The following is a 12,825-nucleotide window of genomic DNA, read 5'->3' as shown; positions in this document are numbered from 1 at the left end:
CATTCCAGTTAGTGGCAGGGCTGTGGCTAGTCAATTTAACTTTCTGTCTACCCCTAACAAGGGCCTAGTGTTTAAGAGTGCCTCTGCTGCCAATGAAGTTTCTGTTTCAAATGAAGGAAGGAGGGAAAGTAGTAGGGGAAATTATGAAGAAAACTTTTTTTTTGAGCTTTTCAAACATATATGTGGAGGAAAATACCTAGGAAGAGAATATATACCAAAAAAAAAAAATAGTTTGTGTTCAATAGCTTTACAAATCATCATCCACTATCTTCATGTATTAACCAAAGAGTCCTTTATTTTATAGTTTTTAATGACTTCTAGTGGCACTTTCCTTTTTCTGAATCAGCATAACCAACACGGAAGTCTCATCAAACTTGTTTTACTTCAACCAAAATTTAGGCAAAACTTAATCTATATGATCTTTGGCCAAACTTAATTTGCTGATAGGTCACTGATATATTGTAAGTTCCAGTGGGCTATATTTCACTTTCCCAAGTTTTAATGGTACCATGTGAAACATCACCATTTTTTCACAGCTCATTTACATAAGTTGCAATCAGACTTGTCATTATCTATATAAATTGCTGATGTTTATTAATGCCTTCCAATTTATTAGAAGAGGCAGAATGAACTGTTCATTTGTATTTTTATTACTATTGTTGAGTCAGTTTTTCAGTTGGGCCCGACTCTTTGTGACCCCATTTGGGGTTTTCTTGGCAAAAATACTGGAGCAGTTTGCCATTTCCTTCTCCAACTCATTTTACAGATGAGAAAACTGAAGCAAGCAGGGTTAAGTGACTTGCCCAGGGTCACACAGCTGTGTCTGAGTCCAGATTTGAACTCAGGAAGATGAGTCTTCCTGACTCCAAGACCAGCACTCTATCTACTGCACCCTATCACCATTCATTATTATTAAATTCCTTTTTTCCCAAGAAGCTCAGATACTTTACAAAAATAATATTGTAAACCTTATAAGAACTGCATAGAAACTACAGTACAGAAGCTTTTCCAAGATCACAGAACAAACAGCTAGTGACACAGAAATGGAATCTATGACCTCTGAAAGCCAGAAAAGTTTTCTACTCACCCCAGAAAATTCTTTCTCCCTAAATATAGCATATATGTTCAGGAGGAGAGGTTAGGCAGGGCCTTAACTTTTCAAGAAAACTGATGAACAACTTAGAGGAAACCTAAGGAAGAGTGTACTTGTAAGTCACCTGGGCATGATATTAGAAAAGGGCTTTTGAGGGTCATTTTTTAAAATATTATTTGTCCTAGGTTATATGTGTGTGTGTTTGTTTGATCTTTAAGTGAATGCCAGTGGTACTGCTAATGTTATTCTTTTGTGATATAGGTAGGAAGTTTATGGCTTTCTGTTTTGCTCCTAAAAGTAATTAAATAAGAGGCAGCACGGCATGTTGATTAGAGATCTAGACTTAAAACAAGAAAGATCTGGGTGTGATTTCCCAACTCTGACACAGAGAGGTTTCATTTAACCTCTCAATGTTCTAAGCAATTCTATAAAACTCTAAGGTTCTACCTGATTTGGTAGAGGGAGTTTCCTCATCTGGTGGTACTCTATACAAACAAAGTCATACAATCGTGATCTACTAAAGTAGGAATTCAGAGATAAAGAATAACCAATCCTAACTCTCAAGGACCTTAAATTCTAACAGAATACTAGAATGTTCTGTTCTGATGATCATACCGCCTACTTCTGTGAGCCCTGGTATGGAACAAGAGAAGATGCTACTTCCAGGTCTCTTGCAAAATTCTCATCTCTCTCCTTCTCTTGCAACTGCACTGTATTCTCCAATAGAAACTTTCACTATCTCTATGTAACAGGAAAATTAGAGTACTTAGGCTGCTACTCTTAAACCTCTCATCACTTCAAAATCTGCTCTGAGGTTATTATAAATAAGTAAAAATTGTCCATTTTTGAAAAAGAAAACTACTTTAAGACAAGCTTACCCGAAGCGGAACACTTTGGTATGACTTACCCTATAATCTATTGACAGACCAAAACAAATTTTTAAGCAGGGACATGACGACTCAAGTCAACCACTTTTATGACAATAGACACCAAACATTGAAAAATCCTTTTGTGATATAATTACTGAAAATGTATACAGAAAGTAACCATTTAATCACACAGCCTAGGTCCTTTACCACAAGAATGCAGTAGTTGGGATCAGAAGGGGTGCGGCTGCTCTTAAACACAATAAACTCTGGTGGACTAAAACAAGACCACTCTTTGGAAAGGCTTACAATCTAGAATTCGTCCTCCCCCTCGGGCTGACAAAGCCTAAATTTGTTGACCTTCAGGGCAGAGTGCAAGGCCCATCTGTTTACTCAGTATTTTGCCTTAGGGAGGGGTAGCTGTGGTAGATGAGTTAAGGCTGTGGTTATGGGGTGTTGCCAACAATTTGGTCTAAATTATTATTTTGTTCTTATAAATACAGAAGAGCCTTAAAGTTTTGTATACTTCTCATGTGGGAAAAAGGAAAAGGCTTTAAAAAGAAAAAATAGAGAAACATTAGGTTTAAGATAAGCTGATATATGCAAATTTTCCATTGAGAATCCAAAAATTTTATGAACAGTTAAATGACAAAAACACTCTTTCCTCTCACCAGTTTCAGAATGCCAATCTGGTTTTTGAAAAGAATACTGACAAAAAAATGGTTTACTTAAAGACAAAAAAAATTAAGTTACAAATCTTCAATAAAACTTTTGTGTGATCTTTATTCCCCATGAACAAACAATAACTGCGAAAACTCACCTATGAAAACACTGTAAACCTCTCCAGATCAGGGGGCCATAACATCTTTTTTGTGTCATAGACCCCTTTGGCAGTCTGGCGAAGCTTATGGACCCCTTCTCAGAATGTTGTTTTTAAATGTATCAAATGAAATACATAGGAATACAAAAGGAAACTGATTATACTGAAAATAGTTATCAATTTAAAAAATATATATAAAAATAAAAAACATCACAGACCTCAGGTTAAGAATCCCTCTTGTAGATGAAGGTGCCCCACTGTCTATCCTGAACTATCAAACCATGCTGGAAAGAAACCATTTTGAACTAGGTATAAATTGAATTTTTATTTATAAAAAAAAAAAGACTAATAGCTTAGACATCTCAATTTTACTGACCGCTTTTTTTCCTCATCAACATAAATATAAAACTACAAGCTCTCTATTTTATCCAGTAGAGAAAACAGTATCTTCATAAGTTCAGCTATTTAGCAGTATCATCTCACTGGGTTAGATTACACAGTACTCTAGACTGACTGACTAACATTGGCCTGGGTTAAAATTTCCTCAGTACAGGCCTAGAAGCCTGGGCACTGTAAGTTGTCTTTACTAAGATAATACAATCCTCTGTTTTTAAGGAAGATTTCTTTTATTATTGTGATGGCAGACTGCTTTATGAGGTAACATCTGAAATTCACTTTTGAAACTGTTAAAGAGCATATATGCTTTTCCCATAAGACTGAAAGAAACCCCTCAGGAATACATATTTTTAAATCTGCCAGATAAGTATTGATATTACTTCCCTGATGCTTGGAGAAAGTGTCAAGCCTACTGATTTGTTTTTCCCTTAGCCTAGGGAAAGTCAGTGTGTGTACTTGGTTTTCAGTCCTTCCCCCTTCTGTACACATACACACTGCAGCTGTAGTAAACAACCACTAGCCAAGAGTTGAGAAGGTCAAGGTCTCAAATGATGTACCAATACCAGTTTTCCCCTAAATGAGATTTAATTTCTTAGAAAGGAAATTTTTCAAGAACCATCAAGGAACCATTAACACATTTATTTTCATTATTAAAAAGTAATAGGAACCTTACCTAAGTAAAGTTTAGCTGACTTGTCTGCTTTTAAAATGTGTTGTGAAGTGAATATCAAACAATCGTAACTGTTAATGACATGATTTCAATTATTACATTTTATATTTCAGAGTATCAAGTTGTCTGTGCATTAAGTACATCTTCATACTGATAGCTTAGAGAAGGTGCAAAAAAAATAAATCATTCACTAGATTTATTGCAACTATATGCCAATACCTTTATGCCCAAATCAATCCATCCCCCAATTCATATAAAACTAAATATACTCACTCTGCCATGCCTGTTGTCAAGAATGACCAGCGTGCAAAAATAAAGAGATAACTTAGGTAGGTGAAATGTTTGTCCTTTAACATCCTATTCCTAACTCTCTGCTTCTTAATTTCAAAACCTAAAAATATCTCACTCTACTTTAACCAATTTCTGTGGGGTTTAAGAAAATGTAAACACCATGAGAAGGAGGTTTGCAAATGCCACTCACCACTGCGTTTTTGTTTGGTTTGGTTTTTTTTTTTTTAAGTCACTGTTATTATTAAATGCCAATTCTAAGAAGCATTCCTCACTCCATGGAATACACCCACTCTTTAAAAGTGACCACTCCTATTCACATCACAAGCTCCTGCACCACTCAGCCAGCCATAAGCCACCAAATTCATATCTTACCATTGACTTATCTAAACAACTCCTTCCTCCAGTAAGAAAAGGGGATGAAACAGTCTAGGTGGATTTACAGAATGACGTCCATTTGATTGGCACATGTCTACAGAAGCAACTAGATGCACATGTACATAGATGTAAATAGAGCTGTTCATCTCCCTGGTGTGAGGGTAAAACTGATGGAATATTAAAGCTGATGTAAAAGAAACTATCTCACCACTTTGCAGAGAATTCTATTAGCAGAATTGTTTTAAACCGTCTATACAGAACCGTACCTTAACAGTCTGCACAGTTAAATTAGGGAGAATGACAATACCAACCACACAAACTGTTTATCCAGATTACACATTCCGGTGTACTAATACTTCTAACTCAACACAAGTCAGCTTTTATCAACTGAATTAAATAAAGCTATTATTATTAAGTATGCAGAACCCAAAAAGCCCAGGGTGAGAGGGGCTGGGAAAGCTGCAGGGCTTATAACAAAGGAATTGGTACTTTTAAATGCACTGAACCTAAAATGTAGCGCTGACTGTACCCCACCCTTCTCCCCAAAGATAAAAGTTTGCAAAGTTCTAATAGTCAGTTCTGCACCGAACAAAGGCGGAATTGATTCTTCTCATATAATAGTGTTTAACATTCACACAAACTAATGTCACGGAGGTCAGTACTCAGTCGTCACTTTACAGCAAGCTTATAAGGCAAGAAGTGGTTCCCAAACTGGTTCTCAGAGCTTTTTCACGACTGGGTCGAAATGCAAAGTTCTCCCTTGTCAACTCTACGGAGGTCCACCTTAATTGAAAATAACAGCCATAGGCCAGCCCCCGGCCACTTCCATGAACTATACACTGTTGCAAGTGACAGTTAGACATCATTACTACCACAGACAATAATGAATGTAGCACTAGGACCGCTATTAATGCCAGCAGTGTCATCTCCACCTTAACCCCTTACCCTCCGAAACCCTCTCGAAAACACACACACAGAAACCCAATTTTGGCATATACACATCTAAAAAAAAAGGTTTCCGAGGGGAAACTTGTTCAACCAGACCCCCCAATTCAGAGCTAATGTTTTATTTTTAATCCATGGCAACTGTCAGACAAACGTTGTAAACCAAACAATCCCACTCTGGGTAGAAAAAAAAACATTTGCTTAATACACGTTACTTGATAAGTTTTGCGGGAGTGAAAAAAAAAAACCAAACGTTCTTCTTTCTTCTCCGCGAATCTGACCAGAGCTACTTGCTTTGCAATAGCATCCCCCTCGCCCTCTCCCCCTCCCGTTTCCCAACAACACTTTCCCCTTTTAAGAAGGCAGACCAACCAAAATGATTTAACTTGAGCAGATGACAGAAGGAAAATAAAACATGTTAAGAGAATACGGTCTGATTTGGGATGGCAAAAAAAAAAAAAAAGGTTTGTTTATTTTGATAAGAAACGGAATAGGCACAGACCTGAGCAGAAGCTGCAGAGCAGGAGAAATTGTTTTCTTTCCCTTATACAGTCCCCCTCTCTCTCTCTCTCTCTCTCCCTCTTTCGCTCCCTTTCTCATACACACACATACACACAGTGTCACACATACACACTCACACACGCGCACACACACATACACACACACGCACGCACACACACACACATACAGAGTCTCTCTCAGCTGCTCTATGCAGTTCTCAGGAAATGAATGGGGGGCAACACAGAGAACTGTTGTACTTGCAAATGACTTACCCGGATCACATGATGTGCTAAATGTAGGGTGGGCCGGTGGGTGGAGGCTTCCGAAACCAGAGCGGACACAATGTAGCGTGGGGAGTCTTACCAGGCCCGCATCCAATTACATTGGGGCCCAGCCGAGGGGGGTTTGCAAGACGGCGCTTCTCCTACCCTTGCTGCACTGAGCTCAGGAAACCGGAGAGGCCAAAGGAGGAGGGGTGGAGGGGGCTGAGAGAACCAAACCCCCAAACAAAAGAGCTCCCGTTCCTCCAACCCAGAAACAAAGCAAAGCCAATGCAGGCGAGTCCCGGGGTGGGGTTTGGGGGCGGGGGAGGTAGGATGGGAGGGGTTCGATCAGCAGGCGCTAAGTCGCTTTATTGCCATAAAATGTGTCCCCCAAACCGCTCCACCGGAGGATTAGGAGGAGGGATCTGTGTGTGATGGTTAAAATCCCCTGTGGGAAATGAACCCCTCCCCGTCCTCGGAGGTAGAAGGAAACACCCACAGCTCCGCGCTACGTCTGCCTGCTTTCTGCGGGCGAGGTGCTGGGGCTGGGTTGGGCAGGGCAGGGCAGGGCTGGGCTGGGCCAGGCAGAGCCGAGCCCGGCGAGACTGGGGGGAGGCCCTCCCCAGCCTGCCTGCTCCTCGCTCCCCAGTCTGGCTGAAGCCTCTGTCCCTGGTCACCAGCCCCGGGGAAGCCGAAATGTAGGCGTATGTGTGTTTAAACGGGGGTCCGTTCGGACCCGTGGCGAGGAGGAGACCCGTGGGCTTCCCGGGGAAAGAAAGCAAAGCAAAGCAGCAGCCACCTTCGTGCCACCCCCGCGGGCTCCAAGCTCCAGCCCAGGACTTGGGCCGGGCCCGGAGAAAGTCTCCCCTTTTGTGTCTGCCCGCGGTTCGGACGAGATTTTGGGAAGGAACAAATAAAGCTGCGAGCTGAAGCATTCCGCCCGGGCGGGGGGCTCGGGAGGGGTGGAGCGGGGTGGAGCTGGCGGGGGGAGGGAGCTAAGCCGGCTGCGTTCCCCGGGGCTGGCCGGCTCACGAGCGGGCCAACTTGGAAAGGTGTGGGCGGAGCCGGCGGCCCCGGGGTGTGCGTGGAGCCTGCGTGGCCCAGCCGGCCTCGCTCGGGGACCCGGCCCCTGGGCGGGGGGCATCGCCTGCAGATGGCCACCGTGGGGTTGGGGCCGGGGCGCCCCGAGCCAGAAGAGCGGCGGCCTGCGGATCTGTGCCAGTGGGGGAGGGGGCAAAGCCAAGGCAAGGAGCGTTTGGGTCCTAGACGAAACCCGCGGCTGTGAGGGTGTAGACGACTCTCCTTCCTCCTTCGGCCCATTTAACCTTTGTTATGGAGAGGAGAGAGGGGACGTCGTGCACCGGCTCATCTCCCGCTTATTTAGCAGACCAGACGCACTTTTAGAAGGGAATACAAACGGAAGGGGGAGAGGGCACCCCAGACTTGCAGCCTGGAGCAGCAGGACCCGGACCTCGAGCGGAGTCCTAGAAGAGTGTTCTTCCCCTTTCCCTCGGCCCCCCTCCCTCGGCGCCCCGGGCAGTTTGTCCGCGGGATTCTGGGCGGGGGAGGGAGGAGGCTGAAGCCAACGTGGCCCCGCAGCGATGCTTCCTCTCCCGGGGCTCCGGGTCCTCGGAGCAGCGCGGGGCGGGGGACTGGGGGTCCGGGGGAGGGGAGAGGAGCGGAAGCGGACTGGGGGGGGGGGGGGGGCCAGAAAAGAGGACTAAGGCATCGATTGTTGCCGAGCGTATTGGCCGCTTCTAGCCCGACCCAGGTGAGCTGAGCCTCCAATCCGTGCGTTCCAGCCTGGCGTGCGGCCCCGCAAAGCCGCCCAAGAGCTGCTCTCCTGGAAGTCACCGCGTAGGACAGCTCCCCGACACGCCGGGGAGCGAGACATCCGAAAGTTTTCTAGGACGAGAGGAACATTTCATGTTGATTTCAGTAACGTGACCTAAGTCAGGGTGGGGAGAAGAAGACACTTTGTGGGGGCGCGGGTTCACCCACAAAGCAGGAGAGCAAAGCAGAAAGGGGGGAAGGCTGAATGAATGAAAGTCGAGTTGGACATTTAGATAGCTTTTTGGCATGTTCTAAACACTTTTTATCTGTGTGACACGGATTAATTAAAACCAGGAGCCTAGCTGTAGGAATATCTTCCTCGTATTTCTCAGGAGATCCTCTGGAAGACCACTTGGCCATGTTGTGAAGGAGAGCCTTGGCTCGTGTGGAATTGGGCTAGAAAGCCCTCCCCTCCTCCCCCAGGTCCCTTCCAACACTGGAATTCACCGATGTACCGTGAAGAAGCTGAACATCCTACTTGCTAACTATGCAAACTCATTAGCTACTCTAAATTTAGACTGGGACATCGCAACATGGTTGTGAGAATTAAAGGGTAAGGGTCCCCAGAAGAGCAAATCATTGAGTTCCAAGCAAGCAGCCTGAACCTAATAAAAAGAAAACAGAGAGACCCTTATATTCCTAGAGGAGCTTGAACATTGAATGAAAAAAGTAGGCAGGAGACACATAGGGATGAGTTGCCACCTTTCTGAGATGAATATTGGTGGCTGAGGGTTTGGCCCCTGCTGTCCTTCTTCATTTGGGGTCAGATAATATGTGTTCTATCCCAAAGTGAAGGAAAGGAGAATTAAGGATGTAACTTTTAGAGCCCCACATACTACTGAGGGCGAAAACTTTGTGCACTAAATAAATAGCTTTAGGTCGTCCAGTGGGGTTGGGGGAGGAGATTCTCCCCAGCTCCTCCAGGGAGAAAGAAGTCAAAGGTAGCTGGAGTAGGGCTGTGTAAGAAATTATGCCAACCAGGCAGTTTTTTCTAATAGCAGATTTTCCTCAGAGACAGTGAAGTGTAGTGCACAGTTCTGGAAATGTATCTTACGTGAAATGCTTCTGCATCCAGAATAACAGGCTGCACTTCATTCCTATGCTAGGGGCTACAGTGACATGGGCATGTTAATAAAATGGTGACAGACAGAAAATAAAATATAAAAATCTAGTCCAGAGGGTAAGAGAATTAGAGGGAGGTCGAAGTTAATATCTGGAGTCTGGATGGTAAGGATGGGAGAGGGAAGAGCATGGGGATTTAAGGGGGGGGAATTCTTGGCAGTTAAAAAATCATGGTGCTATATAAGAAAGAATGGAATTATTGAATTAAGGCAACTCCCTAGATTTAAAGGCAGGGAAGAAAACTGAGAAAGAAGAATGGTAGAGATTTGAGATAGTGATAAAATATTCTATTTATGTGCCCTGTGATGAGAGAAAAGAGGAAAATAAAGGGAGATTTAATTCCTTTGTGTTCTAAGGGAGATTAGAAAGAATACGGAGGAATTATTTAAATTCATACTTATTTCCACCTCATCTCATATGAACCCATCTACTACTTGGACTATCACAGTTGACTAAAACATGAAAGGAAAGAAGCATTAGAGCAGAGTTGGAAGGGACATTTAAGGCCATCTACTTCAACTCCCTTATATTCAAGATAAGGAAACTGAGGCACAGAAATGTTACTTGTGAAAAGTCACTCACACAGTTGATAACTATTTTAGACAGTTTGAATCTATATCTTTCTGAATCCATGTGTGAAACTCGACATGTCCTTACTCAGAGTAAGAATTTGTTTCTTTATCTTACGTGTTCAGAGATTAACATAATATAATCAGAAGGGAAATTATAGAAAAAAATTCAGGTGGCAGAAATATTGTATGCAGAGTCATGGTCTCTAGTCCAAAGGAACTGAGGAAAGCATTGGGCCATCCCTGAAGAAAAGCATGTAGAAACAACTCACCTTTTTCATTTCTCTACCTTTCTTAATTTACATTTTCAGTGACTTGAATTCTGAGTACTGAGAAAAAAAGTGATGGTGATGAATTTAAGAATAAAAGTTATTTTGATGTAATGTTTTGAGTTATCAAGATAAATCTATGTTCCATTCAACTTTTCACTCACCCAAACATAGCCAAAGAATAACAAACTGAACTGCCCCCCAAAAAAGTCATTTTCAGCTAATTAGCATAATTAAATTAAAACTGAGTAATTTATGTTCTGTATCAGATATGAAAGTAAACACCTTGCCCCTTATTTTAAAAATGTTTATCTAAAGCGTTGCCTGTGAATTTTTTAACAAACCCCTTCATGTTTGACCAGTGATATTGATTCATCAATAGAAGTACCCTATCAAGTTATGTCATATTTATAATACTCTTAATTATACCCTATACTGCAGCCAAGAATCTTTTCTGCAAGAGATTCAATCTTTTAGGGAAGAGAAAGAGAGGAAAGAAATAGTAAGGTATACATGGATACTTAAGTATAGCTCTTGAAGTTGTGTATGCTGCTGCCAAGTCACTTTACCTTTTTAACACTGGCATAGTCATCATTCCTGGAAAACTAACCATTTCCACAATTATATTGGGAGACCATGTTGAGGATATGTATTAGGATTGAGCAGTAGGTGAAATTTTAGATTGTGAGCTCCATGAGAGCAGATGCTTGTCTTGATTTTTTTCCTATATCTTCTGTGATAGACTTAGTAGATCCATAATAAACCCTGATTCATCTCCCATGTAGACAGTGGACATCCTTAACTGGAGAGGTTTCTGCCAAGTCCTAAGCAGACTATGGGTGCCATGTCTCTCTGAAGGACTACAACAACATTCCACCAGAGGAATACTGTAGATATAGATGAAGGTTGTGGAGCTTTCAGCTATCTATCATGAAGCAAGTCCAGAGAAGTCCACCTGTCCAGAAGAAACACCCTAATAGGGTTCTAATTTTGATACTGATTTTCCCATGGTTCCTGTGTTTATTTCTTGTGGGAGAGTGAGGAGTGCTTTGTTGATGCTGTGTTTACTGTACCATCGCAATAAATACCTTTACTGAGAGGTAATTGTGTCTAATGGCTGATTTTTAAAAGAAACACAACCTTGGTGGTTTCTAAGACTATGGCGTTAGTAGTACAGACACACAGTTATCCTTAAGAGTCCCTCTGTTTGGGACTGAATCTGTAATCCTCAAATAGGACAGCAAGCTTCGGGGAGCAGCTTGGATGTGGTGCTACACATGAATAATATAAACCTAGAAATAATGAACCGTGGTCCTGCAAAAACAAAGTCTCATGGGTATGACTACTTAAAACTGAGTATCACCTTTTACATTTGTGAATCAATTAGGGAGATGTAAGAACTACCTTGCAATGAGAACCCAATGAAGATCATGTAACATAAATGTGTAGTTTACCTTGTTAGTAGAATTTTGTCATTTTCTCCAATTTCTTTCAGCAGCACATGAGTAGGAGTAAAGACAGCAAAAGGTTGGAGTAATCCAGGACTGGGGATGGGCAGGGCAAGGTCATCCATTGAATAAGGAAGCAAGAAACTCAAGAGAAAAATAGAGTTCAACTGGTTCTATAAGAATTAAAGATAGGGAAGGGAGGAGAGTTTAACCAATGCTAGGGTAATAGATTGGGAAAGAATTGGGGTCTAGGAATTTGAGGCTACAATGATGACAAAGAACAGGGTTTGGGGGTTGCAAGGCAGAGATTTTGACAACAATCTTAATAACAGATTTCGATGAGGTAAGGGGATTTAAGAATTCCTGAATGTAGAAGTGGTGTATTTGTGGGTGGTGGCAAAATCAAGGGTATGAACATCTGTGTGTGGCTGTGGTAGGGTGGAGAAGTAGGTCATGGGAAATGAATAAGTTGAGGAACTGGGAGTTGAGAGAGTATCAGTATTCATGTTGAAATCCCCAACTATGCAGATAAAAATTAGGGAAGAGAGAAAGACTTCAAACCATGGAATGAAGAAAAATGAAGAGTGTCCTGAAGGTCAGAGAGTACCTTCCAGAATTTTGATTAAATGGTAACTATGGATTGAATAAACCTCAAAAGGGGAGGGTTACTGAGTAATGGTGCTAGAGGGGACGAAGGAGTAAGACACACACACACACTTTCTCTCTCTCTCTCTCTCTCTCTCTTCCCCCCCCCCCCCCCCTACTTCTCAACTAGTGAATTGCAGAGTGAGGGAAGGGGAAATGAGTGGAAGTACAACCAGTGCTGGAAAGGGTGACCAAAAAAAATACATGATCAAGAGGGTATCAGGCCTCATCAGAGGCTAAAGATGAAAGGAAAAGATGTTTAGAAGAAAGCAATTTATAACTTGTGGATAGAATATTCATTCCAGAACATTGTGGAAGGGATGGGTACTTTTAAAGTGAGATATGAAAGGTGGAGGGAGGGGAAGGGCCTGGTAGTAAAGGAAACATGCAGTGAGAGATTGAGAAAAGGGTTTGAATGATGGCAGCCCAATTGGGTTGGATAGGGTATGACTGGGTGGGTGTCTGTTAATCTGGGCATGAGTTCAGGTAGGTTTAAATCTGCCTGTGGGTTTAGCCTGCCTCAGGACACTAGGACCCTCAGATGAGGGGATCAGGAATGACTTTTCTGCCCTTTCTCTGTAATAAGTCCAAGCCAGGCCAGGAGGCTGGTACTATATGGTACTTAACTTCATATTTCAGTTCCTTAAAGATCTGTTTTTATCATGATGGATATTGCCTCTACAGATTCAGATTCTATGGCCTTCTACTTCTTTACTGTC

General features: G+C 42.5%; 1 protein-coding gene and 1 long non-coding RNA gene across 3 annotated transcripts in view; one reads left to right on the top strand and one right to left on the bottom strand.

The window, feature by feature from the left end:
• KLF12 (KLF transcription factor 12) overlaps positions 1-6,354 on the bottom strand; it is a 561,576-nt gene extending 555,222 nt beyond the window's left edge. Inside the window, exon 1 of one of the 2 annotated variants that reach the window (XM_072622304.1) lies at positions 6,230-6,354. The gene's annotated coding sequence lies outside the window, so the exon portion shown is untranslated. The other variant, XM_072622303.1, reaches the window with a different exon arrangement.
• Positions 6,355-6,416: 62 nt separating this feature from the next.
• LOC140512889 (uncharacterized) lies at positions 6,417-11,117 on the top strand. The gene is made up of 2 exons (XR_011969959.1): positions 6,417-6,514; positions 8,386-11,117. It is a non-coding gene; the product is annotated as an uncharacterized lncRNA (long non-coding RNA).
• Positions 11,118-12,825: the final 1,708 nt, after the last annotated feature.

The sequence above is a fragment of the Notamacropus eugenii genome, chromosome 6 (genome assembly GCF_028372415.1).
Source record: "Notamacropus eugenii isolate mMacEug1 chromosome 6, mMacEug1.pri_v2, whole genome shotgun sequence".
Classification (NCBI taxonomy): Eukaryota; Metazoa; Chordata; class Mammalia; order Diprotodontia; family Macropodidae; genus Notamacropus; species Notamacropus eugenii.
This window is presented reverse-complemented; position numbering and strand designations above follow the sequence as displayed.